At 45.4% G+C, this 21,031-nt stretch overlaps 1 long non-coding RNA gene across 1 annotated transcript in view; it reads right to left on the bottom strand.

The window, feature by feature from the left end:
• The window catches only part of LOC148521219 (uncharacterized), a 41,148-nt gene extending 29,672 nt beyond the window's left edge, over positions 1-11,476 (bottom strand). The window contains exons 1-2 of the long non-coding RNA XR_015878850.1: positions 11,199-11,476; positions 4,821-4,920 (exon numbers count right to left, since the gene is read on the bottom strand). This is a non-coding gene — a long non-coding RNA (uncharacterized LOC148521219). The remainder of the gene's footprint in view (positions 1-4,820; positions 4,921-11,198) is intronic.
• Between the last annotated feature and the right edge of the window lie 9,555 nt (positions 11,477-21,031).

The following is a 21,031-nucleotide window of genomic DNA, read 5'->3' as shown; positions in this document are numbered from 1 at the left end:
GTGTCTGTACCCCCTCCGCCCACAGTTGCAGCCCCCAATCCGCAGCCACTGACGTCTGTGCCCTCCCCCCGCTAACCCGGCAACTGTGTGTAACACGCACCCTGCATCATCTCATCAGGCTGCTGTGAATCCTCTCCCCAATGTCCACTGAGTCGTCTCTTCTCCGCTGCTGTTGTGTCCTACTACTGCTGCATGTTTTTCAGGGTATCACAAATGAAATAATAAGCACCACCTGTGGATCTTGTCAGCCAGTAATAAATACACCTGGAAAACATGCAGTGTTATGAATGCATTGCTATAGATCATCATTAGGGTTAATAATTGATACTGTATAATAATACACTATCCAGTGCATAAGGACACCAATATGTACATATATGTTCAGAGCAGTGCTAGTTTCTTCTGCTGTTTTCCATGTGTAATAGGTTATTGTGTAGATTAAGAATATAGGGGCATATTTAATAAACATAATTATCTAATTTTTCCAGCATAATAGCTGGAAAATGTGATATTTATGTTTTCTCCATATATAAGTGTAGCGAAAAGTACGGAGAAATCACTAATGTCACTTACTTTTCACTTTCTCCTTAACATACTCCCTCCCCAAACAAATCTAATTGGGTTTTCTCCTGGAAATATTTATATAAACTGGAGAAGAGATATTTATATATTTAAACAAACTTATCTCCATTTCCAGATAGTGAAAACTAGTCTTTCCCCTCAGTACCTGAGCTATCAGCACTACATTCCCATACACATATACTGGGCCTCTGTACCAGATGGTGATAAGTAGCCTTTCCCCTCAGTACCTGAGCTATCAGCACTACATTCCTATACACATATACTGGGCCTCTGTACCAGATGGTGATAAGTAACCTTTCCCCTCAGTACCTGAGCTATCAGCACTACATTCCCATACACATATACTGGGCCTCTGTATCAGATGGTAATAAGTAGCCTTTCCCCTACAGTACTGAACTGTCAGCACTACTTTCCCATACACATATACTGGGCCTCTGTACCAGATGGTGATAAGTAGCCTTTACTCTACAGTACTGAGCTATCAGCACTACATTCCCATACACATATACTGGGCCTCTGTACCAGATGGTGATAAGTAGCCTTTCCCCTTAAGTACCTGAGCTATCAGCACTACATTCCTATACACATATACTGGGCCTCTGTACTAGATGGTAATAAGTAACCTTTCCCCTACAGTACTGAGCTATCAAAATGACATTCCCTTACACCTATACTGGACCTCTGTACCAGATGGTGATAAGTAGCCTTTCCCCTACAGTACTGAACTGTCAGCACTACATTCCCATACACATTTAATGGGCCTCTGTACCAGGTGGTGATAAGTAGGATTTCCCCTACAGTACTGAGCTATCAGCACTACATTCCCATACACATATACTTGGCCTTTGTACCAGATGGTGATAAGTAGCCTTTCCCCTACAGTACATGAGCTATCAGAATTACATTCCCATACACATATACTGGGTCTCTGTACCAGATGGTGATAAGTAGCCTTTCCCCTCAGTACCTGAGCTATCAGCACTACATTCCCATACACATATACTGGGCCTCTGTACCAGATGGTGATAAGTAGCCTTTCCCCTCAGTACCTGAGCTATCAGCACTACATTCCCATACACATATACTGGGCCTCTGTACCAGATGGTGATAAGTAGCCTTTCCCCTTAAGTACCTGAGCTATCAGCACTACATTCCTATACACATATACTGGGCCTCTGTACTAGATGGTAATAAGTAACCTTTCCCCTACAGTACCTGAGCTATCAGCACTACATTCCTATACACATATACTGGGCCTCTGTACTAGATGGTAATAAGTAACCTTTCCCCTACAGTACTGAGCTATCAAAATGACATTCCCTTACACCTATACTGGACCTCTGTACCAGATGGTGATAAGTAGCCTTTCCCCTACAGTACTGAACTGTCAGCACTACATTCCCATACACATTTAATGGGCCTCTGTACCAGGTGGTGATAAGTAGGATTTCCCCTACAGTACTGAGCTATCAGCACTACATTCCCATACACATATACTTGGCCTTTGTACCAGATGGTGATAAGTAGCCTTTCCCCTACAGTACATGAGCTATCAGAATTACATTCCCATACACATATACTGGGTCTCTGTACCAGATGGTGATAAGTAGCCTTTCCCCTACAGTACTGAATTGTCAGAACTAGATTCCCATACACATATAATGGGCCTCTGTACCAGATGCTGATAAGTAGCCTTTCCCCTCAGTACCTGAGCTGTCAGTACTACATTCCCATACTCATTTAATGGGCCTCTGTACCAGATGGTGATAAGTAGCCTTTCCCCTACAGTACTGATCTGTTAGCATTACATTCCCATACACATATACTGGGCCTCTGTACCAGGTGGTGATAAGTAACCTTTCCCCTACAGTACTGAATTGTCAGAGCTACATTCCCATACACATATAATGGTCCTGATTCAGAGATTGATGCAGAAACGATGTCAGAGGCAATCAGCTAATGATTTACATCTGCACATGCGCCTGAGTCGCACGGCAAATATGTCCCGATTATTACCGCTGGTGGACGTGGAACAAATTTGGCCGCAGAGAAAAGCTATTTTGAGGGCTTTTTTGGGGGGGGTAATAGGGGGGTGACTAGTCAGATGCAGACGTGTCACGGCCAGTGACTGTGTCCAAAGACACAGTTACACTGGAATTAGCAGAGTGTGTGTGTATATATATATATATATATATATGTGTGTGTGTGTGTGTATACCGTATGTACATATGTAATATATAGGAGGGAAAAGTGTGTATATATTTACACACATCTATATACATAAACACACACATAACACTGGGGAACAAAAAAATATATATTTTTTCTTGCCAAGGATTTAAGATCGGTTTGAGAGTACTCGCAGGTCCTATTTTCACATTAGATCTTCAGAATAATCTACAAAACACACAATTAGTGACACAAAATGGCGCTCAGATAATAATCAAGTCCACACCTAAAAGGAACACTTCCTTTTGGATTTCAAGATATAATCTCTGTAATCAGGCAGTCATTCAGACCCGCTCGTGAGCGGCAGTACGCTCGCAAGCGGGTCGATGTTCCCCCACTGCGCATGCGCACGACGGAGGGAGCTCCCGTCACTGGTGCGCATGCGCGAGACCCGGCGAGCGATGGGCTCTCCATCGCTCCGGGTCTCGCACCAAAGGGGGCGTGCTGTCGATGTTGATTGACAGCACGCCCCCTTTGGTGGGCGTGCCGGGGGTGTGCCTGCCAGACGGAGGCATTCCCATGGGAACGCCTACCGTCTGAAGCCGGCCCCACTGACATCACTAGTGATGTCAGTGGGAGTGATTTTGGCTCTGATAGAGCCAAAATCACTCCTGGGCTTGCGGCAGCGAGACCCTACCGCAGGGTCTCCATCGCAAGCCCAATGGTCGCGATGGTCAAGACCATCGCGACCATCATCATGGACGCTCGCTATAGCTATGGATGGTAACCCACAGCTATGCGAGCGTCCATGAGGACGCTCCAAAGAAAGGTAGGAGAGCCCTATTTTTCAGTTGGTGTTGTCATGGAATAACTTGTTCTTTCCAGATGTTTGATATCTCAATATAAAAGAGAGAAACTAATAGTGCAATATTGCCGTAAAACACATATAACATTTATTTATACAAATTGCATTCACATTTAGACATAAACAAAACAGCATATATCACCATAGGTGAACTCTTAGGAAGGTTCACTGGAAACAGGGCACAGTCAGGACATCCCTCACAAGATGGACCAGGTGGAGTCTTTAATAATAGGTCCTGGAAACCTGCAATGGAGCTCCTGGGTGGGGTGGAGCTTCATTGCAGGTTTAAATTTATTTTAAATATGACGAAGATTTATGTTTGGAGAAAATTACGTTTATTAAATATCCCCTATAATGTGTTGAAGTAATTTCGGAATTGCATTTTCGACCTAGTTATAATTAATGCAATACTGCAGGAGTCATAGTTAGAAGTGTGTTTGATTGATTGATTGAATTTCCAGATCTGTACTCCAAACTAAACCCTGGAGAGAGATAAAAGGGTCTATTTACTAAGCCACGGATGGAGATAAAGTACCAGCCAATCAGCTCCTAACCACCATGTCACAGGCTGCGTTTGAAAAATGACAGTTAGGAGCTGATTGGTTGTTAGTTTATCTTTCTACGCTTTATCTCTCTTCAAGGCTTAGTACATCTCCCCCAAAGTAAAAATATTCAGTTATGGTAGTAAGTACTGCAGCAAAGAAAACCATACTGCAAGAACAGATACCCCCACCCCTGTAAATTATATAAGGACAAACTGAATTTTATCTTTCGTATGTGGAGACGGTGTTAGCTAAAGAGATGAAAGTCGCTTAATTTTTTAACACATGGGAGCGTTATATCACTACTCTACCAACTTTAATGCAATCTCAGAAACTTCATAGTGTGCAACTGACTCAGTGGTATGAAACTCGTGCCCTTCTAGGTCACCCTCCTATTGTTCTGGCAGAAGGCTGAGCATCATCACCTTTATTTCATGTGCTCTTTAGTTCCTAGTTTTTACTGCAGCTCTGCCCATTGGCACTATGGATAAATACTGTATTTGTAAATCCTTTTGTTTTCTTTACATACTGTGCAGCATCACTATGTACTTATTAACAAGTTCATAATGTTGGTCATATTTTCTACCCTTATCTCTCTGAGATTCCAAAAAGTGTCCCTCTGAGGCATGACATGTGTTCTATCAGTTAAAGAATGCACTTACCTCTGCTCCCAGCGTAAAGAAACCTGACTTCTATCTTCCCCTCATTAATGAAGTAGACACCTCTTCAATCAGAGAGGTGACCTTTCTTTCAGGGTGATCTCTGAAAGAGAAACTTCTGCAGGTTTTTCTCACATAAGGTACAACCTGCTGATAAATATTATTGTATAGAGCCGTGTTTTCGATTTTCTCCTACTCATGCCGCCCCACTCTTCCATGCTCTAATGTATAGGTGCGTACATTTATTGTCTCACTCATGTCATATTAAATACTGCATGCACACTTATTTATACAGCACTCTGAACACCAGAGTATAAGGCTCCATCCTTAATACAGCATTTGGATATCCTCCTCTGTGTACCTGTGATTCAGAAGTCAGCTTGTTAGACCATTCCTCTGATTACTGATTTTGGGCCTGATTCAGAATTGTACGCTGTTGTTGCTGCAACTGTGATTTTTACACAAAAAGAAATATAGCTGCTCAACTCCAAATTAACTGATTATATATAAATAACTAAATTTTTGCAGTAAATAGAGGTTTTTGGCATAATCTTGGCCAGTGGCGGGCTGGGCCGGGGGGCAGGGTGCCACTGTGACACAAGACTGCACCGCGTGTGTAGCGCTGACCGGACGGAGCTCGGTCAGCGCTACACAGCACAAACACACAGCTGCCGGAGCCGGCAGCTGTGTGTTTGCTGTATTCAGCAGCCGCTGAGAGTCTGTCAGACTCTCATCGGCTGCTGCTGCTCCCACTGCGGGAGCCATCTTCCGGCTCCCGCAGTGGGTAATGGGAGAGACGTCATGAGTAATGACATCTCTCCCATGCAAAGCGGCCGGAGGAGCTGTTAGCGGCCGGACCAGGAGCGGGAGTTTCAGGTAAGTGATTTTTTTATTTTTTATTAAGTCTCTCTCTACTGGGGGGGGGGGACTACTGAGGGCACTACCAGGGGGGGGATTACTATGTGGGCACTACCAGGGGGGGATTACTACTGGGGGCACTACCAGGGGGGTGGATTACTACTGGGGGCACTACAAGGGGGGGACTACTACTAATGGGGGCACTACAACAGGGGGACTACTACTACTGGGGGAACTACAAGGGGGGACTATTACTACTGGGGGCACTACAAGGGGGGGCTACTACTGGGGGCACTACAAAGAGGGAGACTACTACTACTGGGGGCACTACAAAGGGGGGATTACTACTACTGGGGGCACTACAAAGGGGGGGACTACTACTACTGGGGGCACTACAAGGGGGAATACTACTACTGGGGACACTGCAAGGGGGGGGACTACTACTACTGGGGGCACTACATGGGGGGACTACTACTACTACTGGGGGCGCTACAAGGGGGGGTTACTACTGGGGGCACTACAAGGGGGTACTACTACTACTGGGGGCACTACAAGGGGGGGACTACTACTAGGGGCGCTACAAGGGGAGGGGACTACTACTAGGGGCACTGCATAGGGGGGAGGGGACTACTACTAGGGGCACTACATAGGGGGAGGGGACTACCACTGGAGGCACTGTATCAAGGGACCACTGCTGGGGGCTCTATATAAAGGGCAATACTGTGGGTACTGCATAGGGGGGAGACTAGAACTGGGGCCACTATTTAAGGGGCATTGCATAAGGGTTACCACTATTGAGGGCACTGCATGGGGGGTGGACTGCTACTGGGGGCACTATATAAGGGGCACTGCATAGGGGGGTACCACTATTGGGGGCACTATATAAGGGGCTTACTACTGGGGGCACAAGGGGCACTGCACAGGGGGGACCACTACTGGGGGCACTATATAAGGGGCTTACTACTGGGGGCACAAGGGGCACTGCATAGGGGGGGATCACTACTGGGGGCACTACTGGAGGCCTGCATAAGGGTGTTCTCTCCTGTGGCACACGGGGGCACTGTAGATGGGCACTACGACAGGGGGTTGCCCCTAATCTTTATTTTTACCTTACATTAATCCCATATGGACCCGCCTCCTCCCTGAAACATTTGAGGGGGGCGCCGTAGCACGCACGTTCTTCGGGCACCCTGGCTACACGCTACTCCTCTGCCAGGGCCGCCTGCATGCATTTGCCCCCCAGGCTAAAAGTTGCCAGCCAGCCCCTGATCTTGGCCAAGGTTATGGGCCTACCCACCACATCCGTGTAACCTCTGTAGGGTAGGTCCCTAACATACTAGGGTTCAAATCCAGAGCGCAGGACACCCCCAAACTAGCCCAGCTATTATAAGAAAAGTGAAGAGTAAAGGAAATAGTTAAGAACAGCTGCAGCTGCATATAAATAATAAAAATAAAAAAAGTGAAATACATATATAAAAAGCAGACAGTGAAGCATTAAAAGGTGTTGAAGGAAAAATGTGTTATACTGCTTTGCTCTGAGACAGATCAACCAAAGCAATCCAAGGGGACCCACGCCTCAAAAATGAACCAAAGCTGCACTACACAGTCTAAAGATTTGCAGGACTTACATATATTGTGCCTCTGACTGGTGTGCATATTACAATGCCAGACTCCATGCTCTGTGCAACTGTGATTTCAACAGCTGAGTATTTGAAAAAATATGCTAATGGAACAGCCACTGCACTTGCAATGAGATGCCCACTGGAGCCATCGCAGCTGTCCGCAACAGAGTACACATACGCAGCATCGGACGCAGATCATGCAAACATCGACTCCTTAAATGAGTCTATGGTCATTCAGATTGGCCGCTGTAGCTAAGGCATCGGAGCCATATTTCCTGTGTACGGGATCATAGATGCAGGATGTGGAGACACGCCTACATTTTTAGCTGACACTCCCCCCTGCCTCCCACAATTCTCCCTGCCTGTCAATCACACTGCGAATAAAGACTTGCAGCATGCGTCTACGATTAATGTACCTCAACACATGCACAGCCCGACTCTGATGCATGCGCAGTGCCAAAAAAATTGCACCATTTGTGAAAGCATTGGCAATGTGTCATACTTGCCTACCCTCCCAATTCGGCCTGGAGCCGCTCCCGGCCCCCCAGAAAGGCCCCTCCACCTTCCCCCGCCGTAACAAGAGAAGTCCCCGGGGGGGGGGGGAAAATGCAGAATCAGGTAATTTTGGCCCCTCCCCCTTCTTCACAATGCTGGTAATATCGGCATTGTGTAGCGAGGGCGGGGCCAAAGTGACGTTATCACATGGCCACGCCCCCCACTCTGCCCAAAAGCTGTCCAGCCACGTCCCCTGTGCTGGCCATGCCCCCTGCTTTGCCGATCTGGCTGCTCCCTCCCGGTAGGGGCAGCCAGAATGTCGGCAACCCTGCATTGTGTATAACTCTGAATCAGGTTCATTGTACCATGCTTTCTATAACAACCAGCTTGCTAGTGCCAGCTTATCCCACTGAGGGTAGATCTGAGTGCTGTGACCTGCGGGCTACCTGCAGCGAAGCCAAAACTAGGGGGTCAATTCAATTCTGTGCTTCTACTTTACCATCTCTAACCTTACTTAGCCATGACGAATCAAGTACCTTCAGACCATAGCATACCTCCCAACATGACCCTCTCCAGGAGGGACACAATGCTCTGGTCCTGGACTTCCCTGGCAATTTATGATTGGTGGCAGCTTCAGAGATGGGGATGCAGCGTTGTCCAAAATTCAAATGGGGGAGTCACACCAACTGCCAGTGAGTCCCAGCCAGTGATGTCTGGCAGCGTTTGAAATGACAGTTGGTGTGGCTCCCCTATTTGAATTTTGAAGTGCGCTGCAGCCTCACCTCTTACCAGGGAAGTCCAGGACCAGAATATTGTGTCCCTCCTGGAGAAGGTCATGTTGGGAGGTATGCCATAGCCTACCCTCCAACATGTCCCCTTCCACCCGGTACAAAATGCTTTGCTCCTGGGCTTCCCACCTAATTAATGATTGCAGACACCTGTGTTGAGCTTGTTAATAGACGAGGCAGGTGTATCACCACCAGTGGCTGCAATCATCAATTAAGAGAGAAATCCAGGAGCAGAGCTTTTTGTACCGGATGGAAGGGGTCATGTTGGAGAGTCTGCCATAGTTGCCGACATTTCAGCTTCGCCATCCGGGAGAGGCAGTCAGGTGGGAGGTTCAGGGGTCATGGTGCAGCCAGGCACTGCTAATCTTCCTGGATTCTGGGAGAGCAGCCTGATATTTGTGAGTCTCTCAGACATTCGGAGAGAGTAGTTAAATATGCTCCAGACCCAGGGCCGGCCCTAGCCCAAATTTTTTGGTAAGCGAATATATTTTTTGGCGCCCCCAGGCTATTGTTGCCGGCACCAGAAAAAATTAAGAGGCCGTGGTCTCATGAAAAAAGCCATACCCATGAGCCAAACCCCATTTTTGTCACACTGGATGCATGCCCAGCAGTCCGGGAGCTACAGGGCATGCCCCCAGACTCCTCCAGTGTATAGATCGCATGCGCACGGCAATTGTTACAAAAAGCAGCTACCCGCCTTTTGTTTTTTTTTTACTGAGGATAGATATGGCTACTATGAAGGTGTATAGAAGTCACCCATTGTCACACACACCAGTCAGGCGTTGTTTTACATACCCACAGCAGTCACCCATTGTCTCTCACACACAATCACCCCTTCTCGCTCACACACAGTCACCCATTCTCTCACACACAAACAGTCACCCATTCTCTCTCTCACACAGTCACCCATTCTCTCTCTCTCTCTCTCTCTCTCGCACGCACACAGTCACCCACTCTCTCTCTCTCTCACACACACACACACACACAGTCACCCTCTCTCTCTCTCTCTTGCACACACACAGTCACCCATTCGCTCTCTCTCTCTCGCACACACACACACACACACACACACAGTCACCCATTCTCTCTCTCACACACAGTCACCCATTCTCTCTCTCTCTCACACACACACACACACACACACACAGTCACCCACTCTCTCTCTCTCTCGCACACACACACACAGTCACCCACTCTCTCTCTCTCTCTCGCGCGCGCACACACACACACACACACACACACACACACACACACACACACACAGTCACCCATTCTCTCTCTCTCTCTCTCTCTCTCTCGCACACACACAGTCACCCACTCTCTCTCTCTCTCTCTCTCTCTTGCACACACACACAGTCACCCATTCGCTCTCACAGTCACAGCCGGTGCAAGGTTTCTCGACACCCTAGACGAACACCCTAGGAAAACTTCTGCCTACTCCCTCCCCTCCCCAATACCTCCCCCAGGTTAAGATTAGATAGATAGAGCCTGATTCAGGGTGAAGTGCGGGTACATAGTGGCAGGTACAATATGGAGGGGTGTGGGCAGTAGTGCAGGGATAGAAGCAGATATTGAAGGGTCAGGGGGGTAGTGCAGAAGGCAGTGGTGGGCATGGAGGATTCAGGAAATAGTGCAGATACCTAGTAGTAGGTACAGTATGGAAGGGTCAGGGTGGTAGGGCAGAGAGAGGCGAGTATGAAGGGGCCAGGAGGGATAGTGCAGAGATGTAGAGGTGGGCATGGAGGGTCAGGAAGGTAGCACAAAGCGGTAGTGATGAGTATAGGGGATACCCCTCAGCCAGACTGACACTGGTCACAGTCAATCAGTAGCTTTATGAGTGATGTCATGCAGGTGGTCAGGGGAAGTAGGAGTCAGAGTTAGAGTGCATATCAGGAATAGGGCTGAAACTGCAGGGAGAAGGCTCCCAGTACCTGTTGCTGTTCTGCAGGTGGTGACAGCATCCCTCCTGGTGACAGGCTGGTAAGAGGGGGTTTGTGTATAAATGGATGTATTCCTGCTAGTGACTGTGCATGCATGCTGTGCCTCCCCATTCCCCAGTGCATTGGAGGCAGCTATTGAGACAATGAAGTTATAAGCAGTTCTTTACTTGCTCCTTCCAGGAGAGCATTACATTACTGCTGCTTCCAGAGCCTGAATAGTAGCTTGTGTAGACTAGGGACAGCCAGGCAACTCATCTCCACTGTAGCAGCAGATTAACCCCTACATTGCTGGAACTGGCCACTGTAGATAATGTAGCAGCAGATTAACCCCTACATTGCTGGAACTGGCCACTGTAGATAATGTAGCAGCAGATTAACCCCTGAATTGCTGGAACTGGCCACTGTAGATACAGTATCTACAGTGGCCAGTTCCAGCAATTCAGGGGTTAATCTGCTGCTACATTATCTACAGTGGCCAGTTCCAGCAATGCAGGGGTTAATCTGCTGCTACACGGAACAGTGGAAATTTGAGGTAGATTCTTACCTCCCCCATCCAGGACTCGGATGCGGAGCCTGTCTCATATCGATCAGACAAACGGAGTGTGTGTCCTTCTTTATTTGTTTTGTGTTATAAAGTGAACACAATTTGAGCAGTAGGGGGCCGGGTGCATCCTTTACCTGTCCCCTGGCGCCAGGCATGAAGAGAGCAGCTGAAGACTGCCTGCGCCCTGTGGATACTTCCCCTCAATATGCCCGGCGTAATTAAAGGGCCGACCTGACTGCAATGCTCCCCCTCCGTGTCACTGGTGGTCCGGACGGGCGGTCTCAGTCTGCCGTGCAGTAGGAACAAAGGTGGGCTACAGCTGTCACTCTCCTCCCGCCAGCCCTGTTTGCAACCTTGCGGCGTGACGTCACCGCAAACAAGCCATCGGACGGCCGCCCATTGGAACCGCAGTGCAGCTGTGTCATAGTGACACAGTCTGCCCGCTCTCACTTCTTCAGTGCTAGTGGCTAAGTGAATTAATAAATCGCATGGTCGCGGCCGCGGCGCCCTTCACTATGTGGCGCTCTACGCGGCCGTGTACCTTGCGTAATCATAGAACCGGCCCTGTACAGACCCTAAGATGTGACACATATTTCTTTAGACTTGCAGCTATTGACTGTGTATTGCATAATCAGGAATTCATTAATTAGACCATTTTTTAGGCTTCATTACCACAACTTCTTTGTCATCATTCAAACTTATCATTGCTTCTATATTACTTTGACTCTACTTGTTGGGACTGAGGACCTCATTCAGAGACGGTCGAAGCGCACCGATGTTCGCTATACTGCACATGCGTAAAGTTCGCAATGCGCGTGCGCAAACTAGCCGCTATGATCAGAAATTTCTCTCTCCTTGAACACAGCCAGGTCGGTAGTTTGAGTGACAGACAGGCGTTTGTGGGTGGTAACAGGGGAAGGTGCTTGAAAACAGGGGAGTGGAGATCCGAACGCAGGCATGCAAAGTAGCGTCATGGCACATGTGACATGGGAGGTTTTTACACTGACATGATTGTAGTGCTTAAGAGAGGGTATGGTCAACCTTAAGCTCTGCGACCAGTTCCGATGGTCTCGATTAATCCTTATATGCCCGGAGATGATGTGCAATGCGTACGAGAAGTGGGTGTATTTTTTTGATTTCCGGCCGCTTCCTCCCCTTGGTCGGCCAGCTACCGATCCGAACTTAGGGACACAACTTGCGAGGGAATCAATTGCATATCCGGCCCCTTTTCCCGTACGACCGTGCGGCCGCTTCGACCGACTCTGAATGATGTCCTGAATCTTTAATGTGATATTAGATGACGCATTAAAACAATTGCATGGAGGCTAATTTTACAAGGGTGAGGGCAAGGTCCAATGTAGTAATTTACTTGTAAGAGAACTTGATGCACTAAAATTTTTACTGTTTTCTTTTTGGTTTATTCCCACAAGGCTAACCATTTAGAGTAAAACATATGGTTAAAAGGCATCATTTTGACATTTAAACATTTACCCTTCAACACTTTTATATCTTTAGAAAAATCTGTGATACTTTTTCTCAAGCTTTTTATTTCTTTGTGTTTTTTTATTTTTTTTCTCTGCTTGCAGAAACCAAATGGATGTTTTCCCCAGCAGCCAAATCGTATATCCTAATGGCTGGAGAAGGTCGTTGTCTTTGATGACAGAATTATTAACACGCATTTAAATGTGAGATCTTGTGGCTTGGAAACGATAAATCCACTAAATGGGCAAAGTAACACTGCTAACTCAGCTAGTAAGAAACTTTAATATTCTCTGTTCAGTTCCGTTTATGCCCCATTCCGACAGGGGTTACAAGACGTTTCTCAATGAATTTTTCCTGGCTAATTACATGGTTTAATCATGGGGAATATTGGAGGGGAAAGCATTATGAAGACGCAAGAGACAGAAAATAGTTATACAGGCTAGACAATGATATACCTGGTGGTCCATGTCATTTCTTTCATACTTTTATGCTCTGAATTTTGTGTGCGTTACCTAATTATCTTCTATCACCATTTGCTGAGTTGTTCTCAACAGCCCAGCAAGGTCAAGCAAAGTCTTGCTGTTTTGTTCCAAAACCATATGCGTTTAGTGCTTGTCATGCATGATGGCAGCTTTGTTATTGCTGAAAGTAGCTTCCCAAGCACAGTTCTACGAGTCAAAACATAGATCTAGATATTCAATCAAGTTTTTTTTCCCTCTGTTTGCATGTTGCAGCAACTTTTTACTGAAAGCTCCTTAAATGTAATAAGGTCTATTCTGCTTGTCAAAGAACTGTTATCCAGTTAAAGAAAATGTTAGATAAAATGTATAATGCAGAAAAAACATTCATGTTGTCAAAATGTGAAAAATGTAACGGGTACAAATTTGAAAAGCAAATAAAAAATCCCTCCCAAAATACAGTACAAGGTAGTAGCTATCAACATGATAACAATTAACATCATGTATACATAACACAATTTTTCTTTCAGCAATCTATGGACAGAACACTTCCTCACAATCGGCCCTAGTTATCAATTTTTTCTTTTAACTAAAATAATGTGAAAATGCCCTTTTCATATTATTTAAGTTTCACTAAATGTATTAAGGGCTTTTGGAGCAGTTTTCATGAAAAACTACTTCAAGCCCTTTAATTTGCATAATTTAAGTAAGCAGATCACATTTTTCATACATCTAACAGAAAATGTGATTTGCTTGAAATGTTCTAAGGGGAAATGAGAAGAACATACCAGGGTGGTGGGAGGGTGGCGATAACATTATCAGGAGATGGCGTCAAGTAAGGTTTCCCTCAAATTTCCCCAACTCTTGCTCTGCTCTGACAGGCAGAGCAGAGCCGGGAGCTGGCCTCTGTGATCAGCTTTTTATTCTAAATAGAGAGCAAGCTGATCACTGTAAAAAAAAACAAATAAAAGCCCCAAACACTTACCTGCATCCAGGGGTCTGGTGATCAGTGATCTCTTTCCTCCAGTCAGCTGGTCGCCGGGCTCCTGCACTGTGATGCCAGTCAGCTGTGCTGTAAACCGGCATCTCAGTTTACAACACACATCAGCTGACCGGGATCAGAGACCAGGAGCCCAGAAACCAGCTGACTGGAGGAGAGAGCTCACCGATCACCGGGCAGGTAAGCGGAGGGGCAAGGAAGGGGGGGCTGGGCGGTGGGTGAGGGGATAGCTCTAGCCGACAGCGGTGCATGCGCGCACAACTTCTCACGGTATTTTTTGTGAAAAATACAGTGAGAAATGTGTGAATTGGATTTGCAGGGACAGAGCTTTCTTGCAAGCTCTGCTGCATGCAAAACGTCTTACATTCCTGTGATATTTCCTAAATTCGCCATGTGAATTTAGGCGAACATATCACACTACAACCGAATTTGAAATGCATATTGTAGTAAATAGGGGCCAAAGAGTGCACCACCTGTGTCACTTTTATGGTTACCTGTATAATTGGATAACATTATCCTACGTCTGTAATAATTTAAACATAATATTATCTCTTTTTTATGTTTTGTGTCAAAGGTCAGCTCAGGCATCAGCCATTTCTCTGCAATCACTCACTTCTTTGCCAAAAGCAAATTAAATAATAGTTTAAGTGTAAGGAGAGTGTATGGAATGTGTACCTGCTACCCTGACTCTTTTATAATGTGATGTAAATATTACTTCTGATTTTAGTAATTTGTTTTCCAACTGCAGTTGCAGTATAAGGGCCACATTCACAGTAGCATGCAGGTCTGTTACAGGTGCAATTACAACATACTCACCTACTCTCCTGGAAGTGTCGGGAGGCTCCTGAAAACTAGAAGGACTCCAAGATTGGTCCAACTAAAGAAAGCTTTCTTTTCTGGTAGTCCTCCCGCACTCCCGGAAGAGTGACCAGATCTCTCGCATCCCGCCCGCTTCCTAGTGAAGTGGGCAGAATGGGGAAGATAAAAACAGTAATAGCGGGTGCATTTTTTTTATCCCCTCTACGGGCTTCTCATGGAGACAGGTTGAAAAAAGTAGGTAAGTATGAATCACATTGCGTGCTAGGAAATAAATGTGGATCTTCATCTATATTGAGCCAACCTTTTTAGAAAACATCTGAAGATACAAGTATAAGGATACAATAAGACAAGACATATATGTAGTCTGAGGCCAAGTATATCTGCTTTATTGGTACTTGACAAAGCTGCTGTACAGTAGCTACACACTGTCACGATTGCCTGTATTTGTTTGTTCTATACCGGTACCCTTGGATCTAGTTGAAGCTGATTGAAAGCTGAAACTAGAAGCTTTAATGAAACTTCTGCTCATCTAATATGACCAGGACCAAAGTATCATCGGGAATAGGGAATGACCCTGAAATTAGAGCCTGGACTGGAATTAGGAACTGAAATCCATGGAAATTAGACTCTGGAACTGATCGTGGCAAACTCAGCCTCAGCACCCGATCTTCAAGAACTAGAGGCTGGTACCCACTACTGGAACTTATAAAACAGACAAGTAGAGTCTCAGAGCCATATATAAACTTGATTATAAACTCAAAACTCAGAACTGAGACTAAAAGTGGACAGCTCAGACCTGTGCATCTGGAGACACACAGATCTGGGCTCCACAAATAAGCACAGAACTGGAAATGTAACCTGAGACTCAGCACTAGCCCTAGCTACCAGATAACCAGAATTCAGAAAAAACCTACACCTTGGAGGTGCTAGCAGGTGGACCGGTATGAGGTTATGTAGCAACACAAGGGCTAGGTGTAAGTAGAGCACTGCAGATGACAGATGATGGATGGTAACACAGAGTCCTTGCTGGAGGAGAATTCCTGGATGGAATGAGGATTCTTTTGCTACAGAGACAGGGAGAATACTCTTCCTAAGAAGTAAGTTGTTCTGGTAATGAGTAGCTCACAGCAGCTGGTTTATATAGGGCGCTCTCCCTCTCCATTGGTAGCAGTGATCATGTGAGTGCTGCTCCTGTGATGTGACTGGTTGAGAGTGTCCACCTGACTGAATCCAATATGGCCGTGCCTATGCAGTCAGGATGTTTGCATACATTGGAGACACTGAAATTTAGGAATGCTGCTGGCAGCCAGGAAAAGTGCTTGACACCAAGATATGACCTTGCCGGACAGGATAAGTAAGGCTAATACCCCAAAGTGAGACACACACTTTCCCCACAAGCAGCTACATATGTTAATCCTCCACTTTATGTATTAAGTGTTCCCCACTCCTCTTAGATTATAAACTCATTTGGGCAGGGCCAACTTTACCATTTATTTTATTTCATTGTATGTAATTTGTTTTTATCATGATCCTCTCAATGCAAAATGGTACACACTAAATTAGTGCTTTATAAATAAGGAAGATAAAAAGATAATGATAAGCAAAACAAACAAACAAAAAAAATAATGTAATCCTTTGAGATAAATGAGGAACAATGTGTATGTTTCTGTCCATAATTCCTTAAAGTAGAATTAAGGAGCCTTTTGAACTGTGTCAAGCCATAAATCCTTCTATAATGGTAATTTTCACAAGATTGGGACACAATTGAACAGATTTGTTATGTATTATTGCTCGACTGCCAGAGATATGACAGATATCTTTGGCATTTACTAAACTTTCACTACCTACTGACTTATCAGATGTACTGTAATATCCCAAGTAAGGTTTCTTAGTAAATTGCCCCAAAACTTCATCTGTTATCGCCTTGATTAGCAGTAATAAGAGAAGATATTTAATGTAGAGGGAAATACATTATATAATAAATATGCCCCTAAAGACATAATTTTTGTGAAGCAAAGCTATTTTATAGCAGAGATATGTAAGTACCTTGTAGCTTGTATTATAGCTTTTGCTATAACTAATTTTCTGCATAATCATGAAATTAAATATATCTAGTGGATGGTAATGAGCTGTTAGTAAAACAAGTAAACTGGTATTAGCTGAATTTAAGGAGCTTTTTATTTATATGTTTTCAAAACAGTAGTAGTTTTCCATAAATAACATCTCTCTTTAGCTTGCTTTTTTTCCATGAAAATTGAGTAAATTCCAGGTATATTTCTATTTTTATGGCAAGAATTATTTCTATAAAATATAAGGAGAAAAGAAGCATTCTGGCAAATTTGAAACAAGTGGAAACCATCTTCAACATTATTATTACACTTTATTTATAGGGTGCCACAAGTGTTCCAGAGCACTGTAACTAAGGCAAAAAATAAAACAGCATGAGAAACAGAGTACAGTACAGTAACCCGTATATAATAGTAAACATGCACCACAACTGTCACTGCACTATACAGTTACGGAAGCACGGGGTGAGGGTAGAGTATTCAGCATCGACTGAAACCTGTGCCGAATAGCGTGGGCGCGACTAACAGGTTTGATGCCGCAGAAAGTAGTGCAAAGCATCGGCGGAGTGGAGTGCGGGGGTACAGTGCCAGGAGGGGCTGTAGAGTTCAGGTGGTGTGCAAGAGAAGTGTGTGAGAACAGGAGGGATGAGGACCCTGCTCAAAGATGCTTAGGGTTAAATTTACTAAGAATTGAGTCTGGTTTTGTTTTTTCTTTTCAACTCGATTAGCATCGCCAAAACTTGGGTGATTTGAGGCTCCTGAAACTCACAAATGTACTAAGAAGTGAGTTTAGCTGAGAGTGAGATGGCCGATGGTGAAGCAGATCGAGATTTCTCCTCTGAGTAGCAAGTTTAGAATATTACTCACCTGTGATTGCAGTGTCTTCTCTTTGCCTAACTCTCCCAAACAAGCAAAAAAGAAGGAAAAATTGGGTGCACTTAATGCACAAATACTGTTTAGTGTAGACACTTGCTGCTGACACCAGGTGGATTTCTGCAGAGTACCCTCACAAAACGTATAGATATAGAAAAAGGTGTCTGCGCAAGTATCAGTACACAAATCCCAAGCAGTGGCAAACGCAGGATTTCTAGAGGGGGGTTTCCAAATGCTTGATTTTAGAGTGAGTGTGACCAGTCCATGTAGAGGGTAGAATTAGTACTTACATTAATTAGCATCATACAAAGTGTATCGTGTGTCATAATTCCAGCATATACAGGACCAGCGATCACAGTAAGCCATTAGATTCTGCAGTAGGGCCATCCTGCCTGAGCTGAATGCTTTTATTTTTGATGTGGGCACCATTCCAGAGTATTAGAGCAAGTCCGGGAGTCTGAGGGAGCAGCAGAATAACCTAGCATTGCCCTGGACATATATGTACATATTGGGCTCTATAGCAGCACATCCCTAACAGTGCATGTTTTCCAGATCTCCTATTGGTGCATAGGTTATTTATTTCTGACTGATATATTTATTTATTAACAGTTTCTTATATAGCGCAGCATATTCCATTGCGCTTTACAATTGGAAACAACTATTTAGAACAAAACTGGGTAATAACAGACAGATATATATAGGTAGGAAGGCCCTGCTTGCAAGTTTACAATCTATAGGTACATGTTAAAAGATCCACAGGTGGTGCTAATTATTTCATTTGTGATACTGTGAAGAACATGCAGCAAGAGTAAAATTCTATTACATTACTATTTGTATTGTGGTCATGGTGTGGGCTGGGAAGGGGGGTTTCCAGGGAGACGGAACCCTCCACTGCATTTAGCTATGCCAAGGCTGATAAATAATTATTACTGAATACTGATGCAATTGTGCAAATAGTCCCAAAACAGATGTTAAGAATGAAAGTGGATAATTATTCCCTCTAGATGTTAAGAGGGTAATTAAATGCAATGATATATAGTATATAGCATAGTTTTCAAATATTGCTTCAGAAGTGTATAGTCACCAATTAGGACCCCAAAGGCAGAGGGTAGTATCCCCGATTTCCAAGCTGTGTGTGTTCACAGTGCTTGATGCTGTGAATTGAATAACAGAATGTCTCCTGACCAAGTCCGTACTCCCACATCTCCCTTCAGAAGGAAGACGTGGGAGTACGGACTTGGTCAGGAGACCTTCCGTTATTCAATTCACAGCATCAAGTGCTGTGAACACACACAGCTTGGATACTACCCTCTGCCTTTGGGGTCCTAATTGGTGACTATACACTTCTGAAGCAATATTTGAAACCTATGCTATATATCATTGCATTTAATTACCCTCTTAACATCTAGAGGGGAATAATTATCCACATTCATTCTTAACACCTGTTTTGGGACTATTTGCATGATTGCATCAGAATTCAGTAACATTCTGCCAATGTTTATACCCCAGAGTTATTTCATATGTGATGACTAAATATGTTTTTATATTGAACTGCAGTTCATTTATATGTGTAATAAATTTATATGATTAATTATTTAACAGCCTTGTGATTTGTGTACTGATACTTGCGCAGACACCTTTTTCTATATCTCCCAAACAAGTAGCCTGCATATATCAGTGAGATATGTGAAGGCTGCTTGTTTTATACTTGTAAACAAAAGGGTTAAATATTTAAACAAAATGACGTACGGCTCCCCCTTAAAAGCATAACCAGCCCTGTACTACACAGCCAGTCCTGGTTCCTAAAATTATGGGGAACAAAACATGTAGAGCTCCCCTGTAATTTAGGAACCAGCACCTGACTGCAGGGCCTGTTCTGGTTTTCAAAGATAGGGGGAAATATGTAAGGGTTCCCCTATATTTAAAACCAGCACCGGACCCAAACCGACCAGGGTGTAATGCCACAGCCAGGAGACCCTATCACTGGGTCTCCAGGGCCAAAGCATTAACACCCCAAGACGGTCCGGGGCATGGAGAAAAACAGGAGGCCTGGAGATAGACACATGGGTGGCTTTGAGAGAAACAGACTGGTCTAGAGAGACATAGAGGGCTTAAAGAGACACTGGGGGGCTGGAGGTAGAGAGACACAGGTGGCCTAATGACATGCAGGAGGCCTGGAGAGAAACACAGGGATCCTAAAGAGATAGGGACCATAGAGAGATACAGGAGGAATGGAGATGGAGAAACACAGAAAGGCTTGGAGATGAAGGGGGCATGTAGAGACGCAAGGGGGCCTGGAGATGAAGAAACATAGGAAGGCCTGGAGAGACACAAAGGGACCTGGGGGTGGAGAGACACTAAGGGGGTCTGGAGATCAAGAAGCACAGTGGGCCCTTGGGGATGCAAGGGGGCATGGAGAGAGACACAGGGGGCCTAGAGAGACACAGAGGTGGATGGATAGAGATTCCAGAGGGCCTAGAGAGACATATGGTGCCTAGAGAGATATAAGGGGGCCTGGGGGTGAAGAGATGCACATGGCCTGCAGATGGAGAAATGCAAAGGGCCCTGGAGATGTACAGAGGGGCCTGGAAATGGAGAGATGCAGGGGGGCTAGAGATGGAGAGACCCAGGGGGTGTGGAGATGAAGAGACAAAGGGGGCCTGAAGAGATGCAAGGGTGCCTAGAGAGATGCAGGGGGCCCTGGATATGGCGAGACACAGGGGACCTGGAGAGACATAATGGGGCCTGGGAGTGGAAAGAGGCAAGGGGACGGGAGACTAAGAGACACAGGGGGACCTGAAAAACAGAAAGGCCTGGAGAGACACAGGTGGCCTAGATAGACACAGGGGGGCTTGGAGATAGAGAGATGCAGGGGGTCTAGAGATGAAGAGACAAAGGGGCCCGAAGATGAAGAGATGAAAGGAGCTTGAAGAGACACAGGAGGCCTGGAGAGGTGCAGGGGGGCCTGGAGATGGAGAGACACAGGGGGCCTGGAGATACACAAGGGAGTCTAGGGATGGAGAGATGCAGGAAGACCTGGAGATAGAGAAACATAGGGAGGTCTGGAGAGTCACAGAGGAGCCTAGAGAGACACTGGAGGGCCTAGAGATATGCAGGATGACTGGAGCTGGAGAGACAAGGTGGCCTGGGGATGGAGAGACATGGGGACCTGGAGAGATGCAAGGGGGGCTGAAAATGGAAGGATATAGGAGGTCTGGAGAGACACAGGGGTACAAATGGAGAGATGCGGGGGAGGGGCTTGAAGAGAG

The sequence above is a fragment of the Taudactylus pleione genome, unplaced genomic scaffold (genome assembly GCF_031769625.1).
Source record: "Taudactylus pleione unplaced genomic scaffold, aTauple2 ptg000172l, whole genome shotgun sequence".
In the NCBI taxonomy this organism is placed as follows: Eukaryota; Metazoa; Chordata; class Amphibia; order Anura; family Myobatrachidae; genus Taudactylus; species Taudactylus pleione.
The sequence above is the reverse complement of the archived record's forward strand: the minus strand, read 5'-3'. Positions and strand labels throughout refer to the sequence as shown.